At 44.3% G+C, this 16,622-nt stretch overlaps 1 protein-coding gene and 1 long non-coding RNA gene across 10 annotated transcripts in view; one reads left to right on the top strand and one right to left on the bottom strand.

Annotated features, from left to right (window-relative positions):
• Positions 1 to 16,622, top strand: part of Wwox (WW domain-containing oxidoreductase) — a 913,078-nt gene that overhangs the window by 164,568 nt on the left and 731,888 nt on the right. The gene's annotated exons all lie outside the window — the stretch shown is intronic.
• On the bottom strand, positions 5,128 to 13,912 carry Gm30554. The gene is made up of 3 exons (XR_388057.4): positions 10,466 to 13,912; positions 8,609 to 8,816; positions 5,128 to 7,635 (listed from the first exon to the last, which is right to left on the bottom strand). It is a non-coding gene; the product is annotated as a predicted gene, 30554 (long non-coding RNA).

The following is a 16,622-nucleotide window of genomic DNA, read 5'->3' on the forward strand; positions in this document are numbered from 1 at the left end:
TTTATACATTTTCATCTCTCTGTATTCTTTCCCCTTGTGCGTGTTGTACTAACTGAAGGATCTCGCCAGCACACTCCTCTTGGGTCTCTACACCTGAAGTTTTCTCCAAGGTCCCAGATTTGACCAAACAAAGCACGATTGGCCTTGCGGACCCCCACATACTCACAAAGCAGACATGTCAATATCTGCCCACGTGTTTATTTGTAATTAAAGCCCAGGCACTCTAGAATGGCTTTCTCATTAATCTGGAAACGCAGCTTCGTTTCCTGGTGAGTGATGGATGTCAGCCTGCTTCGTGCTGCCTCTGAGAGAAGATTGTTCCTGCCGCAGCGTGACCCAGGAAACGTTACCATAGGGCTCTCGTCTCGACCCGCCCTAACTTCTGTTGTTCGGTAAATCTGTCAGAAGGGTCTGAGGGGCCATATTTATGAAGAGCGTGCAGAGTGGTCAGTCTAAAAAGCTCCTTAGCGCAGTACTTTGAATTTTAAATTACGCACATAATTCAAAGGTAATGTAACTTGCCGTGTCGGACTTTAGTCCATTCCGTTAAATGGAGAAAAATGACTGACATGAGGAAAGACTTATTGATTCTTGGTGGGAAAATGACTTCTGTAATATAGGAAGTATGGTAAAAGGAATAGGTTAATTATTTAGGGAGCACTTTTCAAAATATGCTTCTACAGCAGCACAAATTGTATATATAGAAATCATATGATGAGTCTCTTTCTTTTTAATTCTTTAGATGGGGGAAGCTATGAGAATTGTTATGCTATTCAGTCACTAAGGCCAAGTTTAATTTTTCCCAAACTGTTAAAGACATTTAGAGATCCAAGGGACATGGAGAAGTTTCTAAACCACCGAGAAGCTTCCAAAGAGCTGACGAACGTTACCAGTCTGTCAGCTTAAGACTAGAGATTAGGCCAGGTGAGAGGTACCAGATATTTATAGCCACCCTCTGGCTCTCTCCCTCACTCCCTGCATGTGTATGTGTCTGTCTGTCTGTCTGTCTGTCTGTCTGTCTGTTTTCCTCCGTCTCCCTCTCCCTCCCTGTCTATCTCTGTGTGTATCTGTTTCTGTTTCTCTCTGTTTCTATTTCTGTCTCTCTTTCTGTCTCTCTTGCTCTCTCTCTCTCCTGTCCATCTCTCTCTGTATCTCTATCTCTCTCCCTCCCTCCCTCCCTCCCTCTGTGTGTATGTGTCTGTCTGTCTGTCTGTCTGTCTCTCTCCTTCCCTGTCTTTCTCTGTGTCTGTGTGTCTGTCTCTCTGTTTCAGTTTCTCTTTGTCTCTCTCTCTGTTTCTTTCTGTCTCTCTTGCTGTGTCTGTCTCTGTGTCTCTCTCTCTCACTCTCGCTCTCTGTCTCTCTCATCCAGTTGATATTTGTCAGCAGTTACTAGGAATTCCATCTTAATTCATCAGGTAAATATTCAGGGAGCTAAGATAGCATGTTTTAATCTGAATCAGTCTTCAGAAATACCAGATGAAGTCTTTACTTCAGCTTTTCTACTGTTCCCTGTTTTCATTCAGAGTGTATCCTTCGCTTAAGGATCAGAGCCCAGTGTTATTTTCAGCAGACTTCAGTGTTGGCCTCTTTCAGATAAACAGCACATTTGCAGTTAATTGGCTGACCATGCTCCATAATTACATTAGAACCTTCATGTGCTTGAACAGTTGCCCACAGAGGGCCAGTCACATGGATTAAGTTGTGTTTCTCTCATCATAACAGAGATGGCTGGTGGCTGTCATTGAGCAATGGAGTCAGGATAAGGGGCCTGGGACTCATACAGCGATTTCCTTTCATTCCCAACTGAGATGGCTACCTGGAGAGTTTTAGAAGCTGACCATGAAATCTATGTTCTGTTTGGATTCCCAGGTTTCATACTATGGGCTAATACTTCTTTGAATTTTCAGAAAGCATTGGTTTAGCTTTTCATCAAAGTTATACAGCTGTGGGTTTTGTTGTTGTTATTGTTGCAGTTTTTTAACAACAACAAAGCAAACCTAGTACTTTGTCAAGGTGGAATTGAGTTTCTAGGAAAAGTCACCAAAGAAATGGGCAGGGGAATGGGCCAAGGCATTTGAATGCCAGTAGCTAAGGGAGGAAGTCCCTTTATCTTTCACCCCATAAGCAATGCCACCTGGGTTGTTAGAGGAAGCCCTGGGGACTGATTTTAGGCTTATAGTCCCAACATTGTCCTGTCTGGATACTTAATGATCAGCCAGAAGACAGTACATTTTTCTTTGTATAACAACCTAAATTAGGTTCTGGGAATCCCCTTCTTAAAATCAAATTTTACTTATGGTTGGCCTGTTTTTAATTTTTTTCTCTTTTGTTGAAATGGGGTGTCTATCTAGGCTGACCTCAGAAATTCCTGTATAGCTGAAGACAGCCTTGAACTCCTGCCTCTGTCTCCCGACTGCTGCTGTTACAGATGTTCATCCCCATGCTGATTAATGCAATACTGAAGATCAAACCCAAGATCATGTGCACTAGGCAAGCACTTTACTAATTTTATACCCCAAGCCCTGCTTTATATATATATATATATATATATATATATATATATATAATTTACATTTTTCAATATTTGAAAAAAAATTAAAATTCAAAGCTGAAAACTATTTCAGGTCACATGACTAACGTGTGACTTTTAAATTTGATTGTCCAGAAGGAAAGTTTGTTTGGAACCCAGCTCTGTTTGTCCATTTCCTGGTTGCTTAGCCAGCTGCTTTCAGACTGCAGTAGCCGAGGCCAGGAGTTACGGCAGAGGCATTATATCTTCCAGGCTGAAAGATACTGTCTAATCTTTTATATACAAAATTCGCCACCCACGGATATCACCAGTGCACCTCAGCTTCTGTCCATCACCACCCCTGAGCATGGGGACTGTCTCCGCCTCAGTGCTTGGCCTACAGAGGGCAATGTTGACTGGCTGGATGAAGAATGAATGAATGAATGAATGAATGGCGACACAAAAGCCGTAGGAATAGAGACATCTGTCATCTTATCTTTGGCCTAACAACCAAAGATTGTTGTCATGAAATTTGGAAATCCGTTTGCAAACATGTTTGAATTGATTTTTATGGTCTTTTAATGAACTCAATAAAAATGGTAACAACACAGCAATTTTAAGAAAATAGCAGATCCAAGGTTTTTTTGTTTTTGGTTTTTTTTTTTAATCACTATGCATGCAATCCCCGTTCCACCCACATGAGGTATTTATGCGGTTCAAATAATTATCTTTTGGACCTGGAAATGCTTTAAATTAGGATTTATTTGAAAAATTATGTTTTATTTATTTTTTGAAGAGAAATGAAAAGGAAAATATAAAAGCTCTCTTCAAATGTATTTACATGATCGAGCCAATATGGCTCTTTTCAGAAAGACGGGACATTCCATGTGGGGTAAGTGCTGGCCTTGCCTTGAGGTGTTTAGAACCCTCTACTGTCTCCAGATTGATTGGAGAGAGGGGGAGGGGAGGGGCAGTAGAGTTGGAAGAGCATGACATCGAATACTTGGTAAAGTATTCAAGGACAGGTTAGAGAATCCCACTTCTGAGTCCTTGGCAGTGAGAGATCTAGGCCAAAGGGGTGCATTCTGTCAGGGGGGTGGGGGGGTATCAGAACCTGGTGGCTAAGCCCCTAGGTGGATATGCCCCAGGTGGGACCTGCCTGATAGCCTTCTCAGCCTCACAGATCTGACTCCTGTGTGGCTCTGGAGGTGGCCTCTCACCTCCAAGCCATTGGTCAACCCAGCTAGGCAATAGGAATCTCTCCCCCCTCCCCCCAACACCACCCAGCACTGGAGACATTGACTCTCTCCCATTAAGCTGTAAAGTGCAGATGGGGGCATAGAGGATTCCTTATCTTTGCTCTCCCTCCCGGCACCTTTTGTAACTGAGTTCAAGTCTCACCCGTACAGAAGTGTAGAGCAATGGCCCTCTCTCCTGAGCCCTCTCCTCTGATAACCTGGCACTACTTGTCCAGGTATCCTGTGATCCCTTCTCTCCTTCCTCCCTTCTTTCTCCCGCCTCCTCATTGTTGTAAGCTGCCTGGATCTGATGTGTCCTTTAAGGAAGCAGGCGAGTATGTGTGTGGTTGGTCGTTCCCCCACTGTCCTGGCTGGTGGGAGAATGCCAGCCTTTGTTACTGGGCTCCAGCCTGCTCGCCTCAATTCCCATTTCTTCCTGTACTCAACTAGAGCTCTAAGTAACACTACTGCATTGAGAGCTGACCTCCTGGCTGCCTGTCCAGTTTAATCTCTACTGGACCCGACTCAGCAGCTCTAGCCAAGCCCAGAGTTGAGGTAGAGACATAGAGGCACAAATACATGTTTCTTGCCAGAGATAAATTTTCAGTTGGTGAGCCAGTGCCCTCGAGCTTCATGGCTTGCTCCTGCCTGGATCTTACTACCTACTTTCTTTGTATGCTGGTGCTGTGTGTATATTCTGTGTAGGTAAGTGTGTATGTTTTTATATGTTTGGGGAGGTGCATCTGTGTGCACACGTCTGGAGGCTACAGATCAACCTCAGGTATCTAAATTTTTGGCTACCTTGTTGTCTGAGACAGGGTTCTTCCTTGGAACCCAGGACTCAACCGGTTTAGCTAGAGAGGCTAGCCAGTGAGTCCCATGTGTTGGGATAACAATGGTGAGTAACCTTACCAGGCTTTTCTTATGGATTGTAGGGATCAAATGCAGTCTTGATACTTGTACACGCAGCAAACACTTTACACGGAGCTATTCCTGTAGTCCCAACTTTCCCCCTTTCTAATCTCACTTGGTTCTCACTTGTTCTGTAGGGCTTGGATTTATCGTATCTATTGCTCCTTCCCATTGAGAATGTGAGAAAAATAAGTTTCTGCATCGACTTAAGTCTTCGTAGTGGAGAGTTCTGTTTTATACCAAATCCAGTGAATTATGATGATTTCCTTGTGCATATGACTCTCACTAGATGGTGGACCTTATAAAATGGTGGTGAAATACAGCAATCTACTGCACATGATAATATTCATTAGTAGAGTAATGATATTCTGCTATTAGAAGACAGTGTGCTGTAGCATGATTGTTCTAAGATGGGGGCCAGAGTAAGGAAGACAGGAAGGAGAGAAGGAAATGAAGGCGGGGAGAAGAGATGATTAAGTCAGTGTTTCTTATTACATGAATGAATGGCTTACTAAATGCACAAACACACAAAGCAAAGAATGGATGAATGCACGAATGAGTTGCCAACAAGATCTGGAAAAAGTAGACATGTAGACTTGCACTGAGGACTCACACAGGGAGGCTCAGCTATTGCAGAACACCATGCTCAGAGGTCTGGACTCTTCCTGTTTCTGCTGTGTCTGCTGTCTTAAGACCCGGAAGACTTTTGGGAGTGTCTTGTGTCTTGTGACCTTGGTTTCTGTCTTCAGTCATGGCAGTGTTAGCTGAGCCTGTATAGTCGAAAGCTTTGCCGTTCATATACGTTAGGGCAGAAAGCATGGCATAGCTCAATCTGAGCAGATGTGCACAAAGCCTTAGCTTCTGTTCCTTTGGCATTGTGAGAGAGTGGGGATCAATGGCTTGGAAGCAGGTTGAAGAACCTGTGGAGGCTCCTTGTAGTCTCAGAGGAGAGTGAATCGTTATCTTTAACTCTCATGTCTGTCCGTGGTACATGTTCTCAAGAGAGAGCACATAACAGCATCTTGAGGACCTTTTAGAAGACATCCCAGGACGCCATCCCAGAGCCTTTTATTTCAAGACTTTCGGAATGGGACCCAATGCCCCACATTCTTGGATTCCCAGCTGGTGTTGATGATATTTGTCTGGGAAGCATAGTGCACAAATGGCTTGAAAAGACTGATAGTTTCAGTTTGAGCATGCTGAGTTACAGGGTGAGTTCCCTTCTGCCCACAGTGTCCACTGGTCATCACTATGACCTTAGGGTCTGAACACCATCAAGCTCACTTTAGTGAAGGGCTTTTGCTACCACAGCCTTTGCGCCGGCTCTCTGGGCTGAGCAAACCAAAAAGTAAATTTCTCTTATTGGGATAATTTGTTGTAAATGTGAGTTCTGTATCCCATTTGGAAAACACGTAGAGCCCCCACTTTGAACTTATATTCTCAGCCTGTACCGTTTGATATTTCCTCCACAAATTGGATATACCTGCCCCAGATGTTGGTTTTTGTGGCAATAATGCTTTTTTATATTAAAAACAATTCTGAAATGAAAATGTGACTTAGTCTTATTGTAATCTCCCCTTTGCCTTTCTGTATGGATCATTTGTTTGTGAACTGGTTATTTCAGGAAGGGCTCAAAGGTAATTTCATGGTTTATAGCATTTATATTGGCGCCTTTAATGAGCAAAACATATTGTTTTCTAATACATGAACCACAGAGTTCATATATGTATGTGTGTATATATATACACATAATTTTCATTTCCTAATATTGCATGTATATCAAGTTGAAAACAACCATGTAAAGACACTATATTTCCATACACTAGGGAAATATGAAAATTGTATAATACAAAAATAAAATAAAATAAAATAAAAATCAACATTTTCAAGCTTATGAGATGGTGTTATTTTTAATGAATTCAAACAATAGTGGGAGCTGCTGTTGTGTTTGCGTCTCATACAGCAATTCATACCCACAAACACAGTAACATATGGCTCTGTTATTACTGGGTTTAGGGATTTATGTACCTAAAGGAGTTTTGCAAGCTCTGGGTCTCACTCGGCTCGCCATACACAGCAACTCAGTTGGAGGAGCTGGAGTGGCTAGTTTCTCATTTTCAGATTAATAAGCTCTGACCAATACACTTTTCTCAGGTCGTGTTTATGAAACTCCACGACGTTCTTGTATGTCGTTAATGACCCCCCTCCTTATGATGTTGGTAGAAGGCCGGATTAGTGAAATATAAAAAATTTTGCCTCAACAAAGACAAGTTCTGGATTGTGGGGAAAGCACCAGCTTCCCTTTCTAGCTCTGCAGTGCGGTGGCCTCCAGCCCCTGGGGTCACTTGATGTCCTGGAGATTCGTTGACACCCACATACTCCCTATCACAAGACGGCCCCCTCAGGTCCTGGCTGTGTTTGTTTTAGAGCTCCTGCATGGAACATGCAGCTGTGTAAACCCAGGAATGGTTTCTACCCAGCTTTGATCTTCTCATGGATCAACAGTTGCCCTCGGTCCCTGAACCCGGCTTCATAGCCCCCATCTTACTTGGATTTTTCCATTTTCTGCTAATTATGACTTCGCATAGGAAGCCTGCCAGCAGCAGCCCCCACGACTCTGGGTAGATAATTTGGAAAAAATGTTGTAAGTCTGTTAGTGTAGAACTATATTAAGGAATAATTTCCATTCAATGCCCCCCAAAATATGTCCTTTAGTTTCCTCTTTAGAGACAGTACGACAATATCAAGTAGACTGCTGGAGTTTGATGAACATATACACATTATAGACGGAATACATGGGGTTTTCTTCTGTTTTGTTTTTTAACCAGTACAACGTATCCTTTATCATAACCCCTAAGAGGCTCAATTCTACCAAATGTACCTCAATTCACCATGGACACCGTCTGTTGGGCTGACTTGTGGCAGCTTCTTTTTCCATCAATAGGCAGGGAGTCTGTCGAGAACTCTGCAGCAACACTACAAAAATCATACTGCTTATTCTTACAACCTAGACAAAAGCTAAATCCATTGCTTAGGAAAGGCCAGAGATATGAAAAGAAGCCCTAGGGAGTTCCGGGGAAGATGGCTTCTTCCTGGGCTGGTAACGAGTGGCTCATGGGACTGGCCTGTAATGCCTCCAGGATGTAGAGTTAGATCTGGGAAGAAGTGTCTCTCCAGAAGGGGTGACATGTGACATGGAAGACCGCATGCCCCAGTGCAGATGGGCCCTCAGAAGCACAGGCTGAGGCAGATCTGGGTTTGCTTTCTGGCTCAGCCCCTTGCTGTTTGCATGGTTTTGGACAGTTTGCTGTTTGCATGGTTTTGGACAGTTTGCTCCAGCTTTAGGAGCCTTGGCTTGCTCACCTAGAAATGTGGAATTAATACTGATTCCTGCCTCAGAGTCTGGAAGGACCAAGTGAGAAAAACACATGAGAATTGCTCAACACTGTCCTCGGGACACGTAAGTGGTCAAGAATGTTAGCTTCTGTCATTTCCAGCGTTGTGACTTTGGGTGCTCCCCCCACCCTCCCTTCTGTTTTGTTTGTTTTTGCTTCTAGCATGTGTGTCTGTGTGTGTGTTTGTTTGTGCAAGCACACATGTGTATGCATGTTTATGTTGTATGTGCACATGTATGTGCGAGTAGGGGGTGCATCCATGCATGTGCATGGGCAGGGTTCTTGAGCCATCCTCTCCACCTTAGTCTTAGAGATAACCTCTCTCTTACAGAACCCAGATCCTATCATTTCAGCACTCAGACTCCTCCTGTCTGCAACCACTCTCCAGAGCTGGGGTTACAAGGCTTTACCCCCTGACTCACCTCCCCAGCCCTCCTTTCCTTTTTTACACCATAAAAGATAAACTGCATTTCTGCCCATGTTCTGGTTCAATGGGAACCAAAGAGCACTTGACAGGAGACTCTCTGACTTGTCCACGTACGGGGATATCTTACCTGGGTTGGAAGAGCACAGCCTCTACAGTGACTCTCAGGAAGGCGCTTGGCGAGGGAACACTGAACACAAGTCTGTGAGTGTTACTTAGTGTCCACCCCAAAGGTTGTGCCATATAGTACATTTGTCTGTAGGTGAGACACTTCAGAGCTTCATGTCCTCTCAGGGATAAGCTCTTCTCACGCCGTAACTGCATCTGACCCTCTGAACCTGTGACACAGAGACAGATCTGCCGTAGTGATGATGTTTAGGGAAACGCTGTTTCTCTAGAGGTATCAGTAACATAGCAGAGAAGAAAGAGCAGTAGGATGCTAAAAATGCAAACTGATACCCCAGCCAGCTTGTGATATCCCCCTAGTTGAATTTGCATGTCCTGTTTGCTCTCACACTGGCCATCAGGTTGGAGATGCAGGGCCTTGGACAAAGATGCGGGTCAAGTTGGTTCTATTGCTGTGCCTTCAGATAGGGAAGGAGGGCAGGAACCATCTTACCAGTGTGTTAAAGCCGCCCAGGGAGCTGGACCAACCCCCACCACCCCAGTGTATGGAAAGTGTCTAGTGATGTAGATTTCTGTGGGACCTATAGAGGAGTTACTTAAAATGGGACTGAGGAAAAAGTAGCAGAAGATTTACTAGTCTCTCACAATAAGCATTCTATCCATCCATCGGTCCGTCTATCTGGCTGCCTGTCTGTCTGTCATTCTCTGTCTGTCTGTCTGTCTGTCTGTCTGTCCGTCTATCTGTTTTACACATGAATGTTTTGCTCACACATGTAGTTGTGCACAACATGCATGTCCAGTGCCTATGGAGGTCAGAAAAGGGTGCTGGATCTCTTGGAGCTAGGGTTACAGATAGCTGTGAGCTGTAATTTGTGCGCTAGGAATCGAACTCAAGTCGTCTGGAAGAGCAGCACTGGGCCATCTCTGCAGCCCTCCTCACAGTGATGCTAAAGCACGGGGCACTTTCTTTTCCCTCTTAAACGTAGATTTATCATCTTCTTCGAAGTATCTACATTTAGATATAATTTACCAGATAGTAGCCCCCACCCTCCCTCTCTCTACCCCCTACCCTCTGCTTCTGACATGTCTAAGTAGTTCGTCACACAGTGGCATTACTAATGGCCTGACTTTTTTTTCTTTCTTCAGGAAATGATTCATTACTTTATAATTTCAATTCAGTAACCAGTTTCAGCTATGCAATAAATTTAAATCCTCTACTATCAAGATAACATTTTTTCCTCCTGTCACCAAAATGCAACGATTGAAAACCGTCTCTAGAAGCTGGCCCCGTGGAGACAATGCTTATAGATTTGTCTTTCACTCTAACATACACCTTGTCCATTATCACTGCCAATCTCATAGACTCTCTCCCTTGTCAGTGAACCCAGGCAGATAACACAGGCATTCAGCCTCATGGTAGAAGCTGTCCACAAGTTTATATATTCTCCACCGATGTAACCCTGGATGTGTCCCTTGTTTTGCAGTCACAAACAGCGTCCCCATGGGCAGACTTCTGGTTTTAGGTCAGGCCTGCATCATCAGTGGCTGAGGGGTGACTGGGAATGGCATCAACAGATCCGTTTTTTTTTTTTAGATGTGGGATCAAAGGATTTTGACAAATATCCCCAAGTCCCTTTGTACTGAGGTGGAACCAGCGTGCATGTCTACCAACACTAGAAAAAAACCATTTTCTTAACTTCCATTGTCCTTGCTCGCTCTCTGCCCTCCCTCTTGTTTTTATTCCTCCCCCTTCCCCTTTCTTCCCTGTTCAGTTTAAGCATACAGATAACTTAGCAGCATTGGGCGGTGAGACCCAGCTGCTTGCCCCACCCAGTTGGGAATCTGAATTCCCATCTCTTACCTCCGTGGTTTCTCAGCTCCTCTTGACCTCCAGGCTAACCTCTGTTAGGACAGGCTTGGTGGTCCCTTTGTAAGCATCTGCTCATACTCTGGTCCTTTGCTTCTCTCATCTGCGAAGGCAAGGTTATCCTCTGGCGAGTAGGACCATCAGCTTGGGTGACCAGGGAGACTCTGTTAATAGAAAAAGAGGAGTGAGCTAGCATCCTCTAGTTCCTGTTCCCAACATCCATGATGAACAAAGCCTCCAGGTGAGTGTCAGTGCTGGGAGCATTTGAAAGGGAAAGAAACACGCAAGAAAAAAAAAAACTATGGGCAATGTGGGGAAGATAACCATCTTCTCATGATGTAGGGATATTTCAAAATTCCCCACTAAGTTCTAAAAGTGTAAAAAAAAATCATAATTAGTTCCAATTCCCCAAACCAATTCAGAGTCTCCAGCCCATCCAGGTTTCAACCAAGTGTGTCCACAAAATATTCTTGGATCTCAAAACAGGCGCTGTTGTATATTTTTACCCTTTGTTTTCCTCTTTCCTTTCCTTTTCTTTTTAATTTTTTTTCTTAAGGATGGAAAGCCCTATCTCAGTAATGATCCAAGGACAGAGTAATGGCACCCACCCACCACGTGGGTGTCCATGGAGCACCATGGGTACCACACAGCCCACATTAAACGATCCACGCTTGAGGGTTGATGGTTCAAGTTAATTTGAAATGAGAAATTGCCAGTGACCTAAAACCCATCATTATTAACCTTGTGGCACAACACTGCCGTAACCAGTAGCCAATTCTTCTGTTTTTTTTTTTTTTCTTTTTCCTTTTTTCTTTGGTTGGAAGAAAGGCTCATTGATAGAAGTTGGCTCAAGCCTTTTTGTTTAAGTTAAGTGGTCAGACCACCAAGAAGAATTGCTTTCCATTGATTGGGAACAGGTCCAGTACAGATGTCCCTCACATGGGCCTTCCTCGGTGGCTTACATACCCACAATTGGTTCGAGCTGTGTTTATATATAGACTGTAAAAGCGTCTGTGTGTTAGTGTTTAACTCTTCAAAAGTGATTATCTTCCAGTAATTCATATTTGTGTTGCTTGAGTGCATTTATAGTTAGTAAAAAGTTTAGCTTTTCTTCTTTCTTCCAAAAATAGGGTTAAGTGAGAAAAAGAAAGCTTGAGATCGGAAGGCTCTGGGGACTCGTGTCGTGGGCAATAATACCCATGCTTCCCCTGGGCATTTTACACTAGAAGATTCTGACAGGGCGAATCCAGTCCAGAAGGGGTTTCATGCATTGTTGTGTCGACTTCTCAGGAGGTTGGAGTTCTCATGAAGATTTGCTTTCCCACGTGCCAGTAACCATTTCAGAGTCCTGTCTGTGGCATCCACAGAGGTCCCCTGAGTTACACAAGAGTTCGGTTTGGCACCCTTCCCAAAGATGGCTCCCTGTTTGGCTTTAGCTATTTGCTCTGTTTATTATGCAATTCCAATGTATTGGGCTTCCTTCAGTCTGTGGCCAGAAGGTGACATTCTTAGGTCAAAGTGTTGAGAAATTGTCTTTCCGCAGTTCCCAGTAAGCCCTGTTTCTTCCCACATGTCACCGTAAGCCCCACTCCTACCCACAATTCCCCCTACACTCCTACCCACAATTCCCCCTACACTCCTGCCCACAATTCCCCCTACACTCGTGCCCACAATTCCCCCTACACTCCTACCCACAATTCCCACCACACTCTTGCCCACAATTCCCACCCTATTTCTTCCCATCAGTACCAGCAAACCTCACCCCTCCCCACAATCCTGCATGTCTCCTCTTTCCCACAATTCTCAGGGAGCCCCACTTGGGTGGTATGTTTGCGAATAACCCGTGTTCCTCTTTATTGTGAGCTTCCAGGTTTTGTCTTACTCATTTTGTTATCCCTTGGTGAGTTTCTTCAGTATTCCCTGGGGCAGTTGTCCTTTATATCTTTTTCAGATGATATGTTAGAATTCACTAATAACTCTGATTTCCAGTTGCTGCACCCTGTCTTTTTTCTGTTGGTGTTTGTTAAGGATACCAGACGAGGGGTTTTATCAGAGCGTGTTGTTAAAGGCATTTTGCATATGATGCAAGGACAAAGCATTGTTTCTCTGCTGCCCCTTTATCGACGGCACAATTCCTGTTTTTCAGTGAACAGCTATGGAACAAATGCATGGAGTAATCAAATAGCAGGGGTCATGGCTCCTATATCCAGGTCCTAATACTAGAAACTTGGGAATGTTACACTGCAAAAGAGACATTGCAGATATGGTCAGGTTAGGGATTTGGAGGCAAGTAGATGATGCAGACAATCTGTGTGGTCTCTAAGGGCAGCTCTACACTTTCTTGTTGGAGGGCAGCATAGCAAAGCGTGCCTATGGAAGGAAGGCCACACGAGGGCAGTGGCACTAGGAGGGGTGGCGATGCAGCCACGAAGCAAGATGCCAGTGGCTTCTAGGAGCTGCAAGATGCTGGGGGTGCATTTCCTTCTAGAGCAACGGGAAGAACCTGCTCTGCCCATGTGTTGAGTTTAGTCCAGAAACATTAATTCTGTACTTCTGTTTTCCAGAACCAGGAGACAGAATTGACTGAAATGGTTACATGAATGCCTCTATTGTTGCGGTGGGGAAAACAAAAGGAACTCACCAATAGTCAAATTTTGTTGCTGGTCCTGTAAAGTTTTAGGATGGAGAACTGGTCCTCCGTGTGACACCCCGAGTTACAGTAGTAGATGGAAGATTGATGTTCCATGTTTGCATTAGCAAGTCCTTGACTCTGACTCCCACCTGCCCAGCTAGGCCTTGGTTCTTTTCTTATTACAAAAGCTTTGAAAGCAGGCAGCTCAAGTTGTGAGCAAAGGCTCTCAGATACCATGGCTGCTGTAGTTCTCCTTCAGAGCCTTAGCTTGTGATTGCTATACCCCCAGGTCGTTTTCCCAGGCAGGCAAGACAATAAAGAGAGAGGTGAGAATTCCTCCAGCATTGTCAAAGCCTGGCTTTTACCTTGTAACCTCCCATAGCTGCAAGAGAGTCTGGAAAGGCTGATGCTCATACTAGGTGTACAGTTAACTAGAGTTAAACTGGAGCATTGTTAATCAAGAAGAAGAAGGAGTGGATGATAAAAAAGGTGGGTCACTAGCAGTATTTGTTTAAGGTCACGAATTGTAACTGTGGAAATAGGTAGGTGCCCTGGGTTGAATTCTGGCTCTAGCACTTGCAATATGGCAGCTGTCTAACCAGTCTGAATCTGAGTCTTCTCCCCTGTAAAGTGAGGGTAACCACTGGGCCAATGTCAAGGTCGCTGAGATGACTAGATTAGGCCAGACTGATGAAGACGTAGAACAAAGTCTGGCTTCCAATTGGTATTCCATTACTGTCATTCTTGTGACCACAACTTCCCTGCAGCTTCCATCACCATCATCCTCTCCACCATCATGACCACCATCACCCACGAAGCTGCTAAACTCATGTGATTATCTGCAAAACATGTCCAAAGGCCTTGTGTCAACTTCTGTAAGAATATTCGCGTAATATGTTTCCTTCCACCTGTGACCTGGCTCCAGGTGTAAAGATTGCACAGAAACTTGACCTTCACAATCCGTGCTTTCTCCTGAGAGCTTTCCTGCCGTGCCTCGTCCCTTGATGCCTGACACACACTTGGTGTGCGCTCGCACACACTCACGTGGATGCTGTTTGTTGATGGAATGAATTAATATTTTACAGAATAACAACTGCACTGCTGACTATATTCCTTGTGGAGCCAATTTGTTTCATCTCTGCAAGCAAGGCCAGTTCAAAAGGACTTCCTGATGGAGCTGATAGGTGAACCCAGGTGTTCAATAATACTAGTCGTTGACATGGCACTGTATGTCCCAGTTCCAACCCAGCATGTGCAGGCTGAATGTCCTATGCTGTCCTCAGTGGAAATGACAGGCATTGTAATATCAACTGTGACATATGCATACATACACACACATATACATATATCATACTTATAATTTCATCCCAAGGGAGACTGAGGCAGAAGAATCAGGAGTTCAAGGTTATTCTTTTTTATATAGTGAATTGGGAGCCAAATTGGCTATAGGAGACCTCATCTCTTATTAAACATGAAACAAAACAATCATAGGAGAATCTCTCTACCCTCAATTTCCAGCGAGCCCCCACCGAGAGAAGCCAGCACCTTTGCTGATGCAGTGGACAATAGCCAGGCTCTCTGGAAACCATAGCTAAATGGACACAGAGGGAGAGCATGGGCCAGTCCTCTGTGTGGTCTCAGGGAAGTTTTCCGAGACCAGCTCTGAAAGTCAGACTTAATTTATGGGTCACCACCAAGCTTCCAGGAGACGTGGGGAACAGATAGGAGACTTGGGAAAACTTCCAGGAACCCTGAGCATTCAGTCCATAGGAGGCGATGAAATCTGAACGGTCTATGGGCATGTGGTGTGTGTCGGTGGCAAAGTATGGTTGGGCTGGCTGATTTGTTGCTGAGTTTTGTTCTCTGTATGCTTTATGCTAACGTATTTTCCCCCCTTGTCACACAAGGTCCAATGTGTATAAACATATCCCTCCCTTTATCTGCTAAGCAGTGAGTACTTAGCAAGCTTAGACTGTGCAGTTTCTAGCTGCAGGGATGACAGAAGGTTTGTGGAAAGGCACTCAGCTGTCACCTCCTTCCCCGTAGCAGTACTGAGCAGACCCTAGGACTCTTTTACAGTCCTGGAGGGTGTCTGCTTTCTAGTTTTTTTTCTTTCCTGGGGTTAACTCTTTGTGCCCAGTAGTGCCAAAAGGCTCAGCCAAGTCAGCTATGCACACAATGCGTGAAGAAACTCGGACAAAGAACACAGCGGCTGCTTGTTTCTTGTGCTGATGTCTGCAGGAGACTGGGAAGTGGGAAGAGGATCCAGATGGATTCTAGAGGTATTGTTTAGTTGGTAAAGTGCTTGCCTTGCAAGTATGAGTATGTCAGGTTAGTGCCCGGAAGTCATGTTAAAAACAAACAAACAAACAAACAAAAAAAAAAACAGAACATGGTGGCAGATGCTTGTAACCCCAGCACTCGGGAGGAGAAGACAGGTGGATCCTGGGGTCTTGCTGCTCAAGGAGTGAAGACCTAAACTTCAAAATAAATAGATGAATGAATGAATGAATGAATGAATGAATCAATGTTAGATGGTTCCTGAAAATTTCAGACACAGGAGTTTGTCTTCTGGCTTTCGCATGCACACCCACCTACATCTGCATTGCTCCAACCACTCATGTTCCCATATCTACCGTACACAAATGAGGATACAAAGGCAAGGCAAGGTTGCAGAACCAACTGAGGCTGTGGTTCCTGCTGTATTGCTTTAACCTCTTTATTTTCTTCTCTTCCTTTCAGAATTCCATACATGAATACAATATAGTTTCATCATATCCACCTTTTCCCCTCCCCCTCTGATTTTTCTCATGGACTCATCGCATTCCCCTCAAATTCATGTCCTCATCTATCATCTGTCTGTCTGTCTGTCATCTATCTACCTATTGATCATCTATTCATATATCTCTATCTATCTATCTATCTATCTATCTATCTATCTATCTATCTATCTATCTATCTATATCTCCTACTCAGTCTCTTTAGTGTTGCCTGAATGTACAGTGGTTTGGGGCTGTCTGTTGGAGCACGGGTAACCTACAAGGGGGCCGTCCATGAAGAAAACCGACCCTCCTTCTCTCAGCAGCCATCTACTTCCCATAGATCTTCAGACTCGTGAGCCCTTCCCCTGCCTATCCTAGAATATTGGCTGGTGTGATCATGTGCAGTTGACCATGGCTGCTTAAGGTTCATGGATACAGTGTTCCCACTATGCCCCAATCTTCTGGCGGGTAGGGTTTCCCTGTGTTGGCACCTGTGTATCAGGTTCAGTCAGACCAAAAACTTCTTCCTGGTTTCACACATTACTTGCAGTCGCTGTTTGTGTAGGAACGCCTGCTTAAGGGAGCACATGTGTGTGCATTTGACCAGTTCTAGCATTGCACTGTTAGCAGCTTCCTGGTTTTGTCTGTGTTTTGTTTTTGTCTAGTTTTGATTTTTTGTAGAGTTGCTACTGTACAAGCCCAGCCACATTTTGTTGTTGTTTGTTTTAAATCCAAGAAGGGCTAAGCATCCAAGGGG

The sequence above is a fragment of the Mus musculus genome, chromosome 8, assembly GCF_000001635.26.
Source record: "Mus musculus strain C57BL/6J chromosome 8, GRCm38.p6 C57BL/6J".
Lineage (NCBI taxonomy): Eukaryota > Metazoa > Chordata > Mammalia > Rodentia > Muridae > Mus > Mus musculus.